Genomic DNA, 19,690 nt, shown 5'->3' with positions numbered 1-19,690 from the left:
GGAAAAAAACTTGTTTATTTCGATAAAATCTTATAAATTGGTCGAATCACAACATCAAGCAGGTTGCAATGTATGCGTCTACATTGTGTTTGCATCAAAATAGCCACTTCACAGCATAATAATCTTATTATTTTGACCGCATATTCCTTAGAAAAATGCTAAGAAGCAAGCATCAATGGGACACATTATTTTCAAACTAAATTTTTCAGCAAAAGAGCAATGTTTCGCATGGAATCAAGTACCAAAATCGAAGATCAGAAGAGATTTCTGATGTTTAAAAATCATATTAGGGCCTTTAAAAATAAGATATGTTTTCTAAATTAACAAAAAAACTCACTCGTTTTACCATAATAGGTATTTTTGCGATGATAGGTGCTTCCACCCTAGTTGACATCATCTAGCGCCAACCACTTCATTCCGAATTGCCATTATTGTAGTTCTCAAAAAAAAACACCAATCACTTTAGAGTGCCTCGAATCAAATTTACGTTTAGTCACGCAAACCACACAACCATCAACGTGCCTTTGAATTTAGCGGTTATTTCAGTATAAAATTCACACCTGTCACATTCCACTGATCTTACCTCCAGTGCATCCCAATTTAATATGGTCGGACCCATGTCTGTCTCTATCCTACCTGTTAGTATTAAATTATAACAACATTCAAAAGTTAATGAACCGCGTGTTTATTTTTATTTTCTCACTAATTTGCATGGTTTGCCCACCCTACGATTGGCGACGCTCTCTTCTTCCCTCCGTTCGCTCAGCCCAATTTTTACAGTCTCATTTCCTCGGACAAATCCGACGAGTCGAGTGGCGAATGTATTAGTGGAGCTTTGTGAACCGGTTCACACTGGAAGGCTGCCGTCGTCCTGTCTCCTGGCAGCAGGAGAAACGATCGGCGAGGAGCAGAGCGGTGCGCAAACGCGGAAATCTTTTTCCTCGCTCGGGTAGGAGAAACAACTTTCCAGCACGCTGGAAAGCAGGAAATCTCCGGAGGACGTGGGAAATGCGAGCTGCCTTGGTCAACCTTAGTACGATTGTGGTTCTCGCGTGGTTCGTTTCACCGGAACGTTGATACTGTCCTGCTCGTTACGCGACCGGGGGCAACTGCTTTCAGTGAGTGGCGCGCGTAAATACGATGTTTCGTTGTTTGATTCGTCCGAAGTAACGGAATTTGAGGGCCGTTGAGATCGGTATGTTGCTATGGTTCTCCGTATGTGGTGCGAAAGAAGAAAATTGAAGGATGATCAGCCGTTGCGTAGGGAATTAAGTGCTGCTGGTTTTGTGGTGGCCGGATTCTCAATGGCAAGTGTTGGGTAGAATGAAAAGTTCGAAGGCAGTCATCGGTGGGATGTAAAGAGCGAGTGTGGGCAGCTATCAGGCGGGAAAGGTACTGAAAGCATCCGGGGTATGATGTAATGTCGCCGCATTAGAGGGTGCCATCAAAGTTCGGCTGGGTGGAATGGGCGGCGAACACAGAGGGAGAGAGGCGCTAATTTGACACGAGTTTGTTTTTAATTCTGAGTGCCATGTTGAGTGTTGCAATAATTAATAACAGTTCGGTCTCATCTTGTGTGGCGGCAAAAAGTTCGGCTTGCTGGTTGAAGACGGCACAGAATACTCGGTGCTGCGGTGTTTTCGTCGACAGAGTTTCATCTACGCTGTCAGCAGACGGACGAAGGAAGAACAACAAAAGCATCCCATCGGATGTTGGATATTAAAACTCAACGTAGACTCGCATGATGTAAACAGTTTTCCAAATTAGGATGATAGCGTATCTCACGTAGGATCAAGCTACGGCCGACAGTTGACATGATTCCGCTATTTCAGGAGCATTATCAGTGTGTGCGTAGGCAGTGCTACTGACAAATCGAGAATACAGCCTTCTTCTCATCAGACGTCGGCTTGGGCACAAAGTGAATGTAGTGTAATGAGTAATAGCTTTGTTCACCTTGTGCTGCTGGGAAGAGCATACGTCCTAATGAACATTTCGTTCTTGTGACATAACTTCTGTGGTGATAAAGATAACTGAATATGCGTGTTCATTTATCTTGAAAATGTGAATTAACATGAAAACGGTCGCTTTGCGTATTCTCATTTTCCGTGATGTTACAGAACGCCGCCAGAGTGTTGTTGTATCAAATAATCACAATCTGAATCTGCGAAACTTACCTGAAGTGTTAGCGCGAAGTAAGCCTGTGTCTTCGAGAGTATATCATGCACTGTTCATCCATTGTGTATCAAGGTAAATCATATACGAATTTGACGTTTAATCCTTCGAACAGTATTGTAGGGTGAGAGAATCAAAAAAAAAAAGACCGTTGCTCTTTTCTATCACGCTAGTTTTTGTGAATACTTAATTTATAATTCATAGCAAATAAAACACCGGGGCAAGTTGAAACGGTTTGTTCAAAGTTTAACTTGAATGTTCTCTCGAATAAAATCACTGAATTGAAATCTGTTTGAACCATATACAAGGTATGATAGATAACTTTCGATGAAAAATAAAGATTCACACAGGATGTTCAATAAAATATCAATTTTCAAAAAAAAAATTTCAATATATCAATTTTCAATGCAAAAATATCATATGTATTGATTGAACTTTCCCCGTAGAGCGGGGGCAAAATGTGGGGAATAAAGGGTGTGTCACATCAAATTGCATCACGGAAAAAACGCTGTAGAAATTTAATTTTTAGGAATTACATCTTCAGCTTTCGCTTATAATCAGATAAGAGTGTATAGATCACGTTGGCCATGCTTCACTGTCAATTTTTCGTAAATTTGGAAAAATGTCGTCGAACGAAAAAGAGCGTCGTGAATTAATCCTGTGCACTCATTTCGAGAATCAGGAGTTGTCACATCGGGACATCGGTAAGATGCTGGGAATCGTCCAATCCACGGTCAGCAGAGTGCTAAAACGATACTTCGAGAACCTAACCATCGACCGGAAGGTGAAGAACGGCAAAAATGGATACTCCGTCAGTGAAAAAGATCACAAGCGCGTAGTTAAGCAGTTTAGACGTGATCCGAGAAGTTCGGTCCGGGATGTCGCCAATAAGCTGAATTTGTCAAGTTCATTCGTCCAGCGGACCAAGCAGCGGGAGGGCCTGCGTACATACAAGGTTCAGAAGGCTCCTAACCGCGACGAAAGGCAAAACATGGTGGGGAAGACGCGAGCCCGGAAGCTGTACACCGAAATGCTGACGAAGCCGCATTGCCTGGTAATGGGCGATGAAACCTACGTCAAAGCGGACTTTCGTCAGCTGCCGGGCCTGTTGTTCTTCTCCGCAGAGGACAAATTCAGCGTTCCGGAGGAGATTCGCAAGCAGAAACTATCCAAGTTTGCCAAAAAGTACATGGTGTGGCAAGCGATCTGATCTTACGGAAAGCGGAGCGCCCGCTTCGTGATGACCGACACGGTAAACGGGCAGGTTTACCTTAAGGAGTGCCTACAGAAGCGCTTACTACCACTATTGAAGCAGCACGAGGGCCCGACCATCTTCTGGCCGGATCTCGCTTCGTGCCACTATTCAAAGGACGTGTTGGAGTGGTACGAAGCCAACGGGGTCACCTTCGTGCCAAAGGAAATGAACCCGCCCAACGCGCCGGAGCTTTGCCCAATAGAGAAATATTGGGCGATTATGAAGCAGGCCCTCCGGAAGAACCCAAAAGTTGTCAAATCGGAGAGGTGGACTTCAAGAGAAAATGGATTTCTGTTCAAAAAAACTACAACCTGACGTTGTACAGAACCTTATGGACGGGGTAAAGAGGAAGGTGCGAGCATACGGGCTTGGGCTCGAGGTATGAATAAAAAGAAAATGCCAAAAGTTGATTAATACAGGTAAACTTCGATATAACGTACATTTCACTTTCAAAATTGTACGTTGTATCGAATTGTACGTTATATCGAAGCATAATAAAGTACTCACAAACGTAGTCTATAATACATTATTGTGTTGCTGTTTTAGTCAAGTTAATGAATAACTTCAATCAGAAGACGAAGCCAGCCTTTCTCATGATGTTTCCCTTCGTACTGTTGATTAGCGCTTGTTTCATTTAGAATCTGGAATCACAAAACCAGCTGTATTTCGAGATTGATTGAAGGTACAAAACTTGTTTTAGCATCACAATACAGATAATTCATTGTTCTATCAGAAAAAAATATTGAAAAAAATTTTCCTTTACACTTTGAAAAGGTGTACGTTATATCGAGGTAAAATGTACGTTATATCGAGGGTACGTTATAACGAGGGTACGTTATATCGAAGTTTCCCTGTAGTTTTTATTTTACTGTCTAAAATTTTCAAAAGGATCGGTCTACTGGGCGAATTTCTACAGCGTTTTTTCCGTGATGCAATTTGATGTGACACACCCTTTAGTCTGATACACGCAAAATGGGTAGTAACCATACTAGGAATTCATATACGAAACAATTAAATGAAGGTTACTATTTCAGACGCTTTCATTTCAGAGAAGAAATAACACATTAAAAATTGTTAACTTTTAAGTTTTTCACTTCCAAAATGTTATTAAAATTCACTAATTTAAATGTTCCACTACTATATCCTGTATGAAATTTTCTCATCTTTCAAATGAAAGCAATAGCATTGTCATCCGTAGCGTACTTTCTAATGTAGATTCAGTTTGAGGCAACAGAATCCGAAACAAAAAGAAGTTCTATAACTCTGTCATTGTTGAAATTCCAACACATGCGTAGAAGGATTTTTTTTCATCAAATATGATCGTCTATCACCTTCTGAGAGAATCTGGATAGATTTGTTTTTTCATGTGAGAAAGGTGTTCTCTGACTTTAAGGGGATGAATCAAGAATCAAATTCTTCTTTTATATTCAAAAAACGAAAAAATACATGCATAAAAAACGCTTAAATTTTTTTTCGACTCGATTATATACAGAATTCGATTATATACAGTGAAAAGAAATCAGAGACTGTATATAATCGAGTCCGCGCTGTACAGAAATCGCCGGCAAATAACGTTCGGCGCATGCAAAGTGTAAAAAATAGTCGATTCTCACAGCTGCTTCAACTTATACCTTCCATACCACAACAAAAAGTTCAATAGCTCTGTCACTGTTGGAATTCGAACATATGCGTAAAAGGATTGTTATCATCAAATATGATCCTCTATTACCTCTTGAAAGAATTCGGATTTTTTGTTTGAGAAAGGTATTTTATGACTTTAAGGAGATGAATCAAAGATTAAATTCTTCTTTTATATTCCAAAAATGAAAAACTATATGCATAAAAAACATTTTTTTCTGACACGGTTATGTACAGGTCGGACTCGATTATATAGAGACTCGATTACATACTGACTCGATTATATACAATTTTAGACTCGATTTTATACAGTTCAAAACAATATATATTTTTAATATTTATATTTATATGACTTATCTCAAGCGGAAATGAAATATTTCAACGTCAAAGTGAAAATTAATTGGCTATTATGAGTACAGTGAAATAAAAATTGTGATATTTGTAGATTCTAGTTGAAGATTCATCAGTAATTGTTTAAAATTGTATTGTCACGAAATTGAAAAATATATAGGTTGGGTCTCAAAGAACTAATGGTACAGCAATTAGAGAGCTGTAATTTGGTTGATAGGAACATTCAAGTTGATTATGAATTTTTGAGTTAAAATTAAGAATAACACCTCAAAAACCACAAACTTTTGAGTTTTTCACTTCAAAAATCATACTTAAATCCGCTAATTTGGAAGTTTCATAACTGTATCATATATAAAATTTGCTCATCTTTCGAATAGAAGCAACAGAATTATCCTACGTAGCGTAGAATTAGAGCCTGTTTGTGGCAACAGAATCCGAAACAAAAAAAAGTTCAATAACTCTGTCTTTGTTGAAGTTTGAACATATGCGTGGAAGATTTTTTTTTTCATCAAATATGATCCTCTATCACCTCTTGAAATAAATAAAAAAGCAAATAAAGAAATTTTTGTTCAACCCGATTAAAACTAAAAATATGTTTTGATCTACTGGACGATTCAGATGATCGATATATCAAGTTAAAGTCAATTAGCTAGTTTTTTCAGGAAAAATATTACACTTGAAAAAAATTTGGATTTTGTTCTCGTAATTATTGATTGTATTTGTTTTTTTATAGTTTACATGGTTTCGGGACCGCGTTATGTTTTATATTTTTTATAATGTAGGCTTTCCGTGAAGTCTATCGATCACAGTTGAAAATCATGCGCAAACCTTCGTTTCAAAGAACTTGCATCCTTGTTTTTGCTGCACGGAAACAAAATAATCAAAATGTGAATCTATAAATGTTTTGTGGATCGTTTACTTAAGTTCAGAGTTCTTCGATTGATTTCACAAAGAAATCCATATTTTTGGGCTGTGTTCTCCATGGTGTTTTTATTATGTTCATCAATATGAAGCGATAGTCTACCTCACAATGATTTTGGTCGATGTTTATACTTTTATTTCCAACAAGTGTCGATACTGTTTACTGCGATGATTTATTTATTTCATACTCAACTTAAGTATTTTTATCGGAACAACGAATATCGACAATGTGAAAAAGAGATCACTTCCTAACAACTAAATCCTCTGCTTAGAACGGGTGTTTTCAGATATTGCTGAATATTCTTGGTAAAACTTTCTTTTTTTGAGAAACATCCTAAACTCCGCAAATAAGACGATATTCAAATAATATAACCAACAACCAAAATTTGTTTTTTGTTATCAATACCTTCAAACATTCACGTTTTCTTACTATGAGCAAGTCCATGGGTTCAATCGCAGAACTGTTCATTGATTGATTTTTAAATCGACCCCGTCGAATTTACCTTTTACTATAAAATTTATAATATTTCTAACAAAACTCATCATTATAATATCAGATTATTTTCAGACACAGTTCTCGTTCAAGATTTTTCAACCATTTGCAAATAACATGTTTCTTCGTTACATGGAATAAATGTTTTATACAGAATATATGATAGAATAAAGAAAGCCCTAAATCGGACAATTCCTTCCTCGAGTTCTGCTCTTATTAACACATCTGGCGATCCTTTTTTGGTATAGATAGAAGAAGGTATAGGAGTGCGTTTCATCACATTAAAATCCATTTCCAGTTTCGAACCAAAATCAATTTCGCTAGCGCAAACATCAAATGGACTAACATCCCTTGTCACTATGTAATTGTAGAACATATGGAAATTTAATGTTCGGAATTTTCCCTCTTTCCATCAGAGTTTTCGGAAAATTTTCAATTGTCATGTTTGGAGGGGTGTCATACCATCATAGTTCTCGAGTTATGCAGAAGTTTGTATTTCGTTTATATGGCAGCCCCCCCTTAGAGAGGGGGAGGAGTGTATTCACCATAGAAACGATTCGTGCCCCGTAAAACCTTCACGTGCCAAATTTGGCTCCATTTGCTTGATCGTTATGCAGAAATTTGTGTTTCATTTGTGTGGCAACCCCCCTTAGGGAGGGGGGTGGAGAGAATAGCCACCATAGAAACATTTATTGCACCCCAAAACCTCCATATGCCTAATTTCATTTCATTTGCTTGATTAATTCTCGCGTAATGCAGAAATTCGTGTTTCATTTGTATAGCAGCCCCCCCCCCCCCTCTTAGAGAGGGGGCTGGAGAGTCTAACCACCATAGAAATATTTATTGCATCCTAATACCTCAATATGTTCAATTTGGTTTCATTTGCTTGAATAATTCTCGAGTAATGTAGAAATTTGTGTTTCATTTGTATGGCAGTCCCCCCTTAGAGAGGGGGTGGAAGGTCTAACCACCATAGAAACATTTATTGCAATTTCGTTTCATTTGATTGAATACTTCTCGAGTAAAGCAGAAATTTGTGTTTCATTTGTATGGCAGCCCCCCCTTAGAGAGGGAGGTGGAGAGTCTAACCACCATAAAATCATTTATTGCACCCTAAAACCTCCATATGCCTAATTTCATTCCATTTGCTTGATTAATTTTCGAGTAAGGTAGAAATTTGTGTGTCATTTGTATGGCAGCTCCCCTTAGAGAGAGTGGTGGAGAGTCTAACCACCCTAGAAATATGTATTGCACCCTAATACCTCAATGTGCCCAATTTGATTTCATTTGCTTGAATAATTCTCGAGTAATGCAGAAATTTGTGTTTCATTTGTATGGCAGCCTACCCTTAGAGAGGGGGGTGGAGAGTCTTACCACCATAGAATCATTTATTGCACCCTAAAATCTCAATATGCCAAATTTCGTTTCATTTGCTTGATTAGTTCCCGAGTAATGTAGCATCAGGGCATGTTTATTAGAACAACTGCGGAATGTTGATTAAAATTTTCGGGAACTGTTTATGACCCCTTCCATGAGGTACCAAAGAACCAAATTTTAGATCAAGTTTCAAGAAAAAAATATAACGTAATCTGAATAAACATTAGTTATAATATGAATTCTTTGAAACGAATTCAATTTTTATGCACTAACCTTTAAGAGGGTCGTGTTTAAAAACCTACAAAACTTAAATATGTATTATAAAATGAATAATTGAAACCTTGTTCGAAGAGCAGTGTGTAGACCTAGGTTTAATTTTTTAATTCATGAGAAACAAGCATTCGGAAAACAGGTATTTTGAAGCGTTGTCACGTCACAACTAAAGAACATTTTGTACGGTTAACAAACCACAAAATTTGGTTAAGATCGGTCCACAAATAGGAAAGTATGTACTGTCTCAAGAAACTGTTGTAACGTCACGAAAAGTATACGATCCATTACGGCGTGACGCGGAAGCATTTTGACTCACTACAAACACTTTTATTTCGCTTTTACATGTATAAATCACGCGAAACTAAACGATGTTCATTAATTACTACATGAATGTTTACCTAAACAAAAATGTTTAATTTGATTATTATTGGGTATAATTTGTGGCTAAAAATGATTGTTAACATACAAAAAATCAAAATTTTTTGAATTTTGTACATGACTTTTTTATATGAAAAATAAAAAAAATCAAAATACATATTTAGATATTGCAAATTAAAGTTTTTTTTAATTAAAAAAAAAGAGTACTAATTTAAAAAAGTTACACTTGAGTCAAAAAATCCCATTTGCTGTGGAAAACTCATATTTCCTCCAATCCAAACGGAATACAAACTTTCATGTTTTTAAAATCTGCATTTTTAGGACGATTTAATTTAGAATTTCATTATTGTCCCCCAAGTGAAAGGATGGTTTACGCTGTTGATGATGCAGCAGATGTGTAACTACGCAGTTAATATTTATCAGTTTTGCAGTTCCATATTTTTGCCAACTTTCATAACACGTCAATTTGAATCAAACGAATAAGAACCCTCGTTGCCATTTCCAATGATTGACGTAATCATTGGACAATATCATTTTTTGAGTCTCTAAATTTAGCAAAGGTTTTTTTATTTGGCATCCAGTCAAGAACGACTTTCTCCCCGCGAAATATTCCTAGAATTCCTAGAACTGGTTTGCTGTTAAATTAATTCCATACACTGCGCTCTTTCCGAGATGTTAATGGATGGAATATTTAATCCGGTAAGTTAGCAACCTTGTGAGCGTTTTCGCTTGAAATCTTTTACTGAAGCGATAATTATAGCTAATCCGATCAAACTTTTGTTGCGAGGAACCCGCTTTATTCTACCTTTCGTCTAATATGCAAACATCTTATCAATTTTCTCGAGACGGATCTCTTCGTTCGATACTGATGGTTCTGATTGAGGATTTTTAATGAAAAATGTTACAGGAGAGATGTGCCCGAGACACGATTGCACAGACTATTCGTTGCATATTGATTTTGGATATATTTGGTAAAAAACACTTTCCACTTTTTCCCAAAAAATACTTTTTTCAAAAAATCGTGACTTTTGAACCACTGGATCGATTTAGATGATCGACGTATCAAATTAAAGCCAATTAGTCTTTCTTGAAAAAATAAAAAAATAAATATAAAAATGATTAAAAATTGGATATTATTTTCATAATTTTTGATTGTTTTTATTTTTTGTTGTTTTCATGGCTTTGGACTAGAGGGCGCTTTGTTGTTTTATATTTTTTATTGAAAGCTATGAATTTTTTACATAACGTATCTCAATGTCAGAAATGTTATTTTCTCCGTTTTTGGGATATGATTTTTCAAAGTTAACCGGTGATTCGAAAGATCATTATTCCTCCTTTATCCAAAAATGAGATTTTGCAAAAAAAATCATAACATTTGAACTACTTTGATTTAGACTATCGACATATTAAATTGAAGCCAATAAGTCAACCTTCTTTAAAAAAATATCAATCTTGCGGGAAAACTGGGTTCTAGTCACACAGGTCTAACATGTTAAATTTGCAAAATAATAACTCAAAACAAAAAAAAATGAGATATGTTATGTAAGAAAGATTTTCATAAAAAAATATGAAAAAATATAGCGCCCTCTATTTTTAACCGAGAAAACTATGAAAATCTAACTCAATCAATAATTTTAAAAATACGATTTTTTCGCGAAGGTAATATTTTTTTAAACAAAACTAGCTCATTGGCCTCGATTTGATCATAGATCATATGAATCGGTCCAGTAGTTCAAAAGTTATGAATTTTTGTAGTGAAAAAAAATGAGGAACAATTGGTTTTTTTTTTCGAACCATCGATTAAATTTGAAAAATCATAACTCAAAAACGAAAAAAATAGCGTCTCTGATATTGAGATATGTTATGTAAAAAGTCTTCAGCTTTCCAAAACAATGTTAAAAAATATAGCGCCCTCTAGTCCAAAGCCATGAAAACAATAAAAAACGAATACAATCAATAATTACGAAAACAAAATCCATTTATTTTCTGATAAAAGGCTAGCTTATTGGCTTCAATTTGATATGTCGATTATATAAACTGATTCAATGGTTCAAAAGTTATAATTTTTTGAAAAAAGCCATTTTCGGGGAAAAGTGGAAAAAATTGATTTTTCGGACCACCCTAAAATGGAAATGGGCACCCTAATAAAAATTTTAAAAAAAATACTGGTCTAATGTTTTGCGATAAAGAACAAAATTGCCACTTTTGACGAAAATCTGAGAACCACTATATCGGTTTGGCATGTAATGGCTGTATATGAAAATAGAAAATAGATCTGTCTGTATTTCTGATTCTTATGGATTCTGAACCGATCGACGTGAAAATTTGTATGTAGGGGTTTTGGGGCCCGGGGAAGGTTTTTATTATAATTCGAGATTCATCCCCCCTTTCTAAGGAGTGGCTGCCATACAAAGGTAACACAAATGCATTTCGTGCATTTCGTGCGATTAGTGAAAATAGATTTCCCCCCAAACACACAATTATCATGCAAATCAAACATAAACTGGGTCAAATCTCAAATATGATCGATATTTGCTTTATTCGTAAATGATCGAACAGGAAGTGAAATCCGCTTAAATGAAGCGGAGAGTGTAACGCATTTGCGGTTAATTAATGAGTTGGAAATGGTGAACTTATCGCGATTTATTGTTCGCTAAGCTGTAAATGGAATTATTGCACGCACATAAAGCTGATATCAGGGATGAAAAAAACATTCATCCGATTTTTTGAGAGTTGATGTGGAGACTGGTGGTTCGGTTAATTTATTTATAACATGCGGCATGATTAATTGTTAATATTGTAAAGTGTATTATTTTTTCTGTTCCGTCACTGAATTACTTCTCCGCATGTTCAACAGAAATGCTTTAATTTAAAACATTCTGGTGTTTTTATTTCGAAATGGAATTGTTCATCAATAATGCAATGGAATGCAACGACCTTTTGCTTTTGCATTGCAATAATAGTAGCATATTGCCATAATAAATACAGGTCGGACTCGATTATCCGGGATTCGATTATGCGATATTTTAGACTCGATTATCTGGAGAATTTAATTTTTGATTTTCGGAATTTTGAATAATTTGTATAATAATTCCATATTGAATAGCCAATATAGCTATCATATGAAAGGGCCAACCTAATTTTCATAATTTTCTCCGAAATATTTTCAAGATGTACTGTATTCTATTAGTCAAATCATTTCATTTGATACCGATTTTGAGGAGTTTGCAAAAAATACATAGACAACCATTTAGTGGCGTCGAATTTATGTTGTTCATAATGTGGTGTATTCTCCAAATCAAGCCATTCAGCTATTTTTTAGCGGTGGCCAACTTGAATTTTTCAAGATCATGGAATACGCAGTTTTATAATGACAGTAGAATTAAAGGTATGTTCCAAATTGTAGCACGGTACTGATTTCGACTTTTGGAAGCCCCTCGTTTCATTATTTGGAATTTCAGATCCAACACAATCTCTCCTGTGTGGATCTGGGATTCTCTCTTCTTTCTATGTATTGGATGTTTGGCAACGCGAGTGCCGCTCCCGATTTTAGATTTGAGCAAGTAGCGATAATGGGTGCTGGATGTGACTGGGCGGCTGTTTTAGCCAAGACACCCACATACCAACACTCCGAAAGACTCATGCTTTCTTTTTTTCGCTATTTTTTCATTTGGATATTTCCCCCAAATAGCAGAGTCTTTCGGCGGGGTTTTCTTGTTCTTCAAATTTCAAAACCCGGCGAGCGCTTCGACTTGAACTCTGCTCGGGAGGTTAAAGGGTATCGCCCGCGAATGCTTGAATGCGCGACCAATGAAAGCGCAGGGGAATTTCGGTGTGAATACGGAATAGTTAACATCGTTAACTATTACGTAATTCCGGTTCCAATGAATGTCTCGCTGATCTGAGGATCTTGAGATATGCTTGCCCATTCCGACTTCGACCGTGGAATAGGCAGGGCGGACCAGTTTTTTTTTGCATCGCGAGTGGACGGTAAAAAGGTACCGTAGGTGAAAGGCTACACGTGCTAGTCAGTAGACTAAAGTTTTTTTTGGTTTTTTTCTCTGTTTTTTTTGTCTCTTTGTTTCATGTTTAGTTAGCTTAAAATAAGTTTTTCCGAGAAATCGAAAAGTGTAATTCTTCGCTTGTGTTCCCGTTTAGCGAAATCAAAGGTAAGCTTAGAGCTCCAAGACATGTGGCTGATGCTAAAATTAATTGTGGCATATGTGTGGTGTTTTAATCTTTGTTGTGTGTAGGAAGGAGCCGTATCCTGACCCCATGATCGAAGATTGGATCTTCGCCACCACATCAGTCAAACCAGGTGGCCGCGCGAAGCGCGAATCGTCACTCGAATCAAGGGAAGGCGCCGCACGGCACCACTACACGTCGGATGCGCATTCAACGTCTACGTCCCATCATCTACGCCTACGGACTCGTCATTCATCGCCTACCGTGGAACGGCGGTAAAGTAGATGCACGTAAAGCCTAGGTAGTGTGAGTACAAAACTTCTTTCACCCTAAAAATAACATGCGCATGTAGGGTTAAGATCAAAAATAAAAACCACACACAAATTAACAACGCCACACAAAAAAATGCCACACAATTTAGAAGCATAGAGCAATACCGTCAGCGTGCACATGCTGCTCGCTAGCAAGAAGGGTTCACACAAGATGGAGAATTAGACTCGATAGTAAGATCGCTGGGCTTGAATTCCAGAAAAAAAAAAAAAAAAAAAAAAAAAAAAAAAAAAAAAAAAAAGCGCTATATCTCTCCCGGGGAAGGCCTCCCGGGTCATGGAGGCCTTGCCAACCCGCTGTCTCCCGGGCAAAGGAGATACACCCAATAACATGGAGCTACGATCACGAAGATTAATTAGAATGCGATCACCCGAGGAGGGTCCCCGAACTGGAGCTGGTCCTGGAACGGGCGTAAGAGCGAGCGGCCAGCGGCTGGAGGGCGATGTGCAAGAGCGGGCCACCAGCCGGGTTCAACCCGAAGAGCTACCGCCACACGGAAACAGCAGCCATCGACATCACCCAAGAAACGCTGCGCCTACGAGACGTGTTGCGACTGCCAGACGACAGTCGTCCACACTTGTGGGTACCACTAGGCGCCGGATCATGTGGACACACGAAATGAATGAATTCGTGATCCGCGCCTATTACATCTGCACTGCTTTGGAGACGGACATGAGCGGTCGCCCTCGAATACTAACAATGTTCGAGGAAGCGTATCCAGAGTTCGTCGGGAGGCTTGATCAGAACGCGATGAACGCGAGGCGTAGAGCGATAGTACGCAACAACATGCTCTCCCAAACGCAAATCGACGAGATCAAGCAGCAGGTGCAGAGAGAAATAAGCTCCAGGAACAACAGAGCAAGCGATGTGTCGAGACGAAGTTCAGTACGGCTGAGCAATTCATTCGCGAGTGGGGCACGCGAATCAGCACCAGTGGAGGCCACAGTACTACAACCCCCTGAGCCGGAAGACCCACAGCCAGATCAACAACTACTACGCGATCTGGTCTTCCACTACGACGAGGCGATCTCACAGTTCCGCGACACAGACCCATTGTCGCGCCCCAGGATCCCGAAGTTGCAGCATTCCCGCAGGCTGACAAGTGCAGTAAAGCTCATGAACGAGCACGTTCTTCCGCTGCACTTGGTTGATGCTGAGAACATGGAGGAGCTGCAACTGAAAGTTTACTGTGCTGCTGTGGCGACCGCCAAAAGTTTAGGATACCGTATTAGGCCAAGAGGCGGACTGCTCCAACATCTCCGTGAAAGGCGTGAGCCTCCATGGCGAAGGAGATTGGAGCAACGGATCCTAAACAAGCGCGCCGCAATTGGAAGACTGATGGCGTACAAAAGAGGCAGCAGATCGGCGAAATTATGTCGCCAAGTTGCTGTGATCGTGCGGCCTACTGAACTTCGCCAGCTGGGAGCTCACCAGCTGACGGAAAAACTCGACACACTGGTACAGCAATTGAGCGTCCTAACTAAACGGCTGAAACGTTACTCTGACTCTGCAAAGCGCCAGGAACAAAATCGGATGTTCAGAGATAACGAAAAAGCGTTCTACGACCACATTAGCGACGAGAAGCCCGACTACCGCGAAGGTTTGCCAGATATTAGCGATGTGACGAACTTCTGGGCTGGTATTTGGGAGACCCCAGTACAACATCGCGACGGGCAAATGTGGTTAAGACGGGAGGAGGAGAGTTGTGGTGAAATTGGAGAGATGCCAGCTATCATCGTCGAAGAGAACGATGTCCGCGAAGCCTCGCGGTACCTGAGGAACTGGGCAGCACCGGGCCCCGATGGTGTTCAGAACTTCTGGCACAAGAAGCTGACCGTCGCACATCAAAAGATAGCTGAGTGCTTCAACAAGGTGCTACGTGACCCACACAACCTCCCTGAATTCGCCACCCGTGGCGTCACATTCCTCCTCCCGAAAGACAGCAACACATTGAACCCATCAAAGTACAGGCCGATAACGTGCCTATCGAGTCTGTACAAGATATTAAGCAGCATCATAACCGCCAAAGTTTCTGCCCACTGCGAACAACACCATATCATCGCAGAAGAGCAGAAAGGATGCAGGAAAAATACGCATGGCTGCAAAGACCAGGCCATCATCGACGCAGCCATAGTCGGCCAGGCGGTATATAACCAGCGGAACCTAAGTATGGCCTACATCGATTACAGGAAGGCTTATGACTCCATACCTCACTCGTTTCTCGTCCGGGTATTGGAGCTATACAAGATTGATCCCGTCGTCGTTAGGTTCCTGCAGCATGCGATGAGGCAGTGGAGCACGTCTCTGCACCTCAGTGATGGGGAAAATGTGTTGCAGTCTAGAACGCTGCAGATAAAGAGGGGGATATTCCAAGGCGACTCTTTCAGCCCGCTTTGGTTTTGTCTGGCACTGAACCCCCTCAGTAGGACGCTCAATAGAAACGGTCATGGCTATAAAATAAGGTATGGCGACGGCGCCCACGAAGAAGTGACCCATACCTTCTACATGGATGATCTCAAGGTCTACGCTGATTCACGTCAGCGTCTAGGTGTAGCTATCCGGGTTGTCGAAGACATAAGCAGGGACATCTGCATGGAGTTCGGCCTCGACAAGTGCCGCTGTGTCTATCTGCTGAAAGGGCAGCTTACCGAATCCGGAGGTTACGAGGTCTATGACGGCGAGTTCATAAGAGACATGGTTCGTGGCGAATCCTATAAATATCTTGGATTCCGACAGCTCACCGGGATTCGCCACTCCGACATCAAGACGGAGCTGCGAGACAAGTTCTTGAGTCGAGTGAACTGTGTCCTGAGGACTTTCCTCAACGCGGGGAACAAGGTACGCGCGATCAACACATTCGCGGTTCCCCTACTGACCTTCAGTTTTGGTGTAGTCAAATGGAGCAAAACTAACCTAGAGGACCTTGAGAGGAGGATGAGGAAAGCATTCAAAGAGGCCGGAATGCACCATCCTCAATCGGCACTGGAGAGAGTTTCACTGCCACGCAAAGAAGGGGGACTTGGAATAGTCGACATATCTGCACTGTGTGTTGCCCAGGTACGACAACTGCGCGAGTACTTCGCAGAACGCGCCAACCAAAACGCGCTATACCGGGCTGTCTGCGCCGCCGACAGAGGATACAGCGCTCTGCACTTGGCGCAAGCGGAGTACCAACTCAACTGCAATCTGCAGACAGTGGAGGAGAAGATTGCAGCTTGGAAGCAGAAGGCAGTGCATGGTGCCCACCCCCATCAACTGGACCGGCCACACGTCGACAAGGCCGCATCTAATCTGTGGCTAACGCGTGGTGAACTCTCTTCAGTAGTAGAAGCCGACATGATAGCCATCCAGGACAGGATAATGCCGACGAGAAACTGCAGGCGGTACGTCTGGCATCAAGACGTTGATGACATTTGCCGGATGTGCCATCAACCAGGTGAAAACATAGAGCACATTATGGGAGGCTGTCCCGTTTTGGCCAACGCAGCCTACACCGAGCGCCACAACAACGTGGCCCGTATTGTTCATCGACAACTGGCGCTCCAATGTGCTCTACTGGAAGACAACGTACCAAACTACCGGTACCTGCCTGCACCTGTCCTGGAAAATGACCGTTTCAAGCTGTACTGGGATCGCACTGTTCTGACCGACCTCTCGATCCACCACAACCGCCCAGATATAATGGTTTACGACAAGAGCGACCGCAAAGTCACCATCATCGATGTCGCTATTCCACTGAACCAGAATCTGGAGGAGACCCACGGTCGCAAAATCTGCAAGTACCGACCATTGGCCGTGGAGCTCAAGGAACTGTGGGGGCTAAGGGAGGTCCCAAGAATTGTTCCAGTCGTTCTCTCTGGAACTGGAATTGTCCCGAAGACACTTCTGGAAGCGCTAAAGGTGTTGAACATGGAGAAGGAATTGGCCGGCATCCAAAAGTCGGTCATCCTTAGCACCTGCGCGATTGTCCGACAATTTCTCGGTCAGGACTGAAACAGCACGAGCATGCAGATACGTGCATTCCGCAGAGCCTAGTCCCCCTTTGGCATTCAGAAGCCCGGGGGCAGGTGAAAATTCTGGCTAGGTTCGCCTAGTTAAGAAGTGAGATAAGTCTGCCCAAAAAAAAAAAAAATTAAGATAAAGATAAAGAGGGGGATATTCCAAGGCGACTCTTTCAGCCCGCTTTGGTTTTGTCTGGCACTGAACCCCCTCAGTAGGACGCTCAATAGAAACGGTCATGGCTATAAAATAAGGTATGGCGACGGCGCCCACGAAGAAGTGACCCATACCTTCTACATGGATGATCTCAAGGTCTACGCTGATTCACGTCAGCGTCTAGGTGTAGCTATCCGGGTTGTCGAAGACATAAGCAGGGACATCTGCATGGAGTTCGGCCTCGACAAGTGCCGCTGTGTCCATCTGCTGAAAGGGCAGCTTACCGAATCCGGAGGTTACGAGGTCTATGACGGCGAGTTCATAAGAGACATGGTTCGTGGCGAATCCTATAAATATCTTGGATTCCGACAGCTCACCGGGATTCGCCACTCCGACATCAAGACGGAGCTGCGAGACAAGTTCTTGAGTCGAGTGAACTGTGTCCTGAGGACTTTCCTCAACGCGGGGAACAAGGTACGCGCGATCAACACATTCGCGGTTCCCCTACTGACCTTCAGTTTTGGTGTAGTCAAATGGAGCAAAACTAACCTAGAGGACCTTGAGAGGAGGATGAGGAAAGCATTCAAAGAGGCCGGAATGCACCATCCTCAATCGGCACTGGAGAGAGTTTCACTGCCACGCAAAGAAGGGGGACTTGGAATAGTCGACATATCTGCACTGTGTGTTGCCCAGGTACGACAACTGCGCGAGTACTTCGCAGAACGCGCCAACCAAAACGCGCTATACCGGGCTGTCTGCGCCGCCGACAGAGGATACAGCGCTCTGCACTTGGCGCAAGCGGAGTACCAACTCAACTGCAATCTGCAGACAGTGGAGGAGAAGATTGCAGCTTGGAAGCAGAAGGCAGTGCATGGTGCCCACCCCCATCAACTGGACCGGCCACACGTCGACAAGGCCGCATCTAATCTGTGGCTAACGCGTGGTGAACTCTCTTCAGTAGTAGAAGCCGACATGATAGCCATCCAGGACAGGATAATGCCGACGAGAAACTGCAGGCGGTACGTCTGGCATCAAGACGTTGATGACATTTGCCGGATGTGCCATCAACCAGGTGAAAACATAGAGCACATTATGGGAGGCTGTCCCGTTTTGGCCAACGCAGCCTACACCGAGCGCCACAACAACGTGGCCCGTATTGTTCATCGACAACTGGCGCTCCAATGTGCTCTACTGGAAGACAACGTACCAAACTACCGGTACCTGCCTGCACCTGTCCTGGAAAATGACCGTTTCAAGCTGTACTGGGATCGCACTGTTCTGACCGACCTCTCGATCCACCACAACCGCCCAGATATAATGGTTTACGACAAGAGCGACCGCAAAGTCACCATCATCGATGTCGCTATTCCACTGAACCAGAATCTGGAGGAGACCCACGGTCGCAAAATCTGCAAGTACCGACCATTGGCCGTGGAGCTCAAGGAACTGTGGGGGCTAAGGGAGGTCCCAAGAATTGTTCCAGTCGTTCTCTCTGGAACTGGAATTGTCCCGAAGACACTTCTGGAAGCGCTAAAGGTGTTGAACATGGAGAAGGAATTGGCCGGCATCCAAAAGTCGGTCATCCTTAGCACCTGCGCGATTGTCCGACAATTTCTCGGTCAGGACTGAAACAGCACGAGCATGCAGATACGTGCATTCCGCAGAGCCTAGTCCCCCTTTGGCATTCAGAAGCCCGGGGGCAGGTGAAAATTCTGGCTAGGTTCGCCTAGTTAAGAAGTGAGATAAGTCTGCCAAAAAAAAAAAAAAAAAAAAAAAAAAGGTTCTCAAATGGGGATCAACACTAGGGTAGGAGCCTGCCCGTTGGTCTCAAATGTTCCTATCTCACGCCTCCACGAAGATCATATGACGACATTTTTAGATCGGGCGTGAACTGGAAACACACACCTGGTCTTGGCTCCGAGAACGGGTGTCGAAAGTGGCTAAGTGAGGGGGTGCGAGCGAGTCAGAGCGCTATATCTCTCCCGGGGAAGGCCTCCCGGGTCATGGAGGCCTTGCATACCCGCTGTCTCCCGGGCAAAGGAGATACACCCAGAAAATGGAGCTACGTTCACGAAGAATACTTAGAATGCGATCGCCCGAGGAGGGTCCCCGAACTGGAGCTGGTCCTGGAACGGGCGTAAGAGCGAGCGGCCAGCGGCTGG

General features: G+C 41.8%; 1 protein-coding gene across 2 annotated transcripts in view; it reads left to right on the top strand.

Annotated features, from left to right (window-relative positions):
- The first annotated feature begins 1,055 nt into the window (after window positions 1-1,055).
- Window positions 1,056-19,690, top strand: part of LOC129776379 (limbic system-associated membrane protein-like) — a 373,734-nt gene continuing 355,099 nt past the window's right edge. The window contains exons 1-2 of one of the 2 annotated variants that reach the window (XM_055781981.1): window positions 1,066-1,195; window positions 2,118-2,247. The gene's annotated coding sequence lies outside the window, so the exon portion shown is untranslated. Of the gene's footprint in view, window positions 2,248-19,690 lie in introns of both variants that reach the window. The other variant, XM_055781982.1, reaches the window with a different exon arrangement.

This window comes from Toxorhynchites rutilus, chromosome 3 (assembly GCF_029784135.1).
Source record: "Toxorhynchites rutilus septentrionalis strain SRP chromosome 3, ASM2978413v1, whole genome shotgun sequence".
NCBI classification, from domain to species: Eukaryota; Metazoa; Arthropoda; class Insecta; order Diptera; family Culicidae; genus Toxorhynchites; species Toxorhynchites rutilus.
This window is presented reverse-complemented; position numbering and strand designations above follow the sequence as displayed.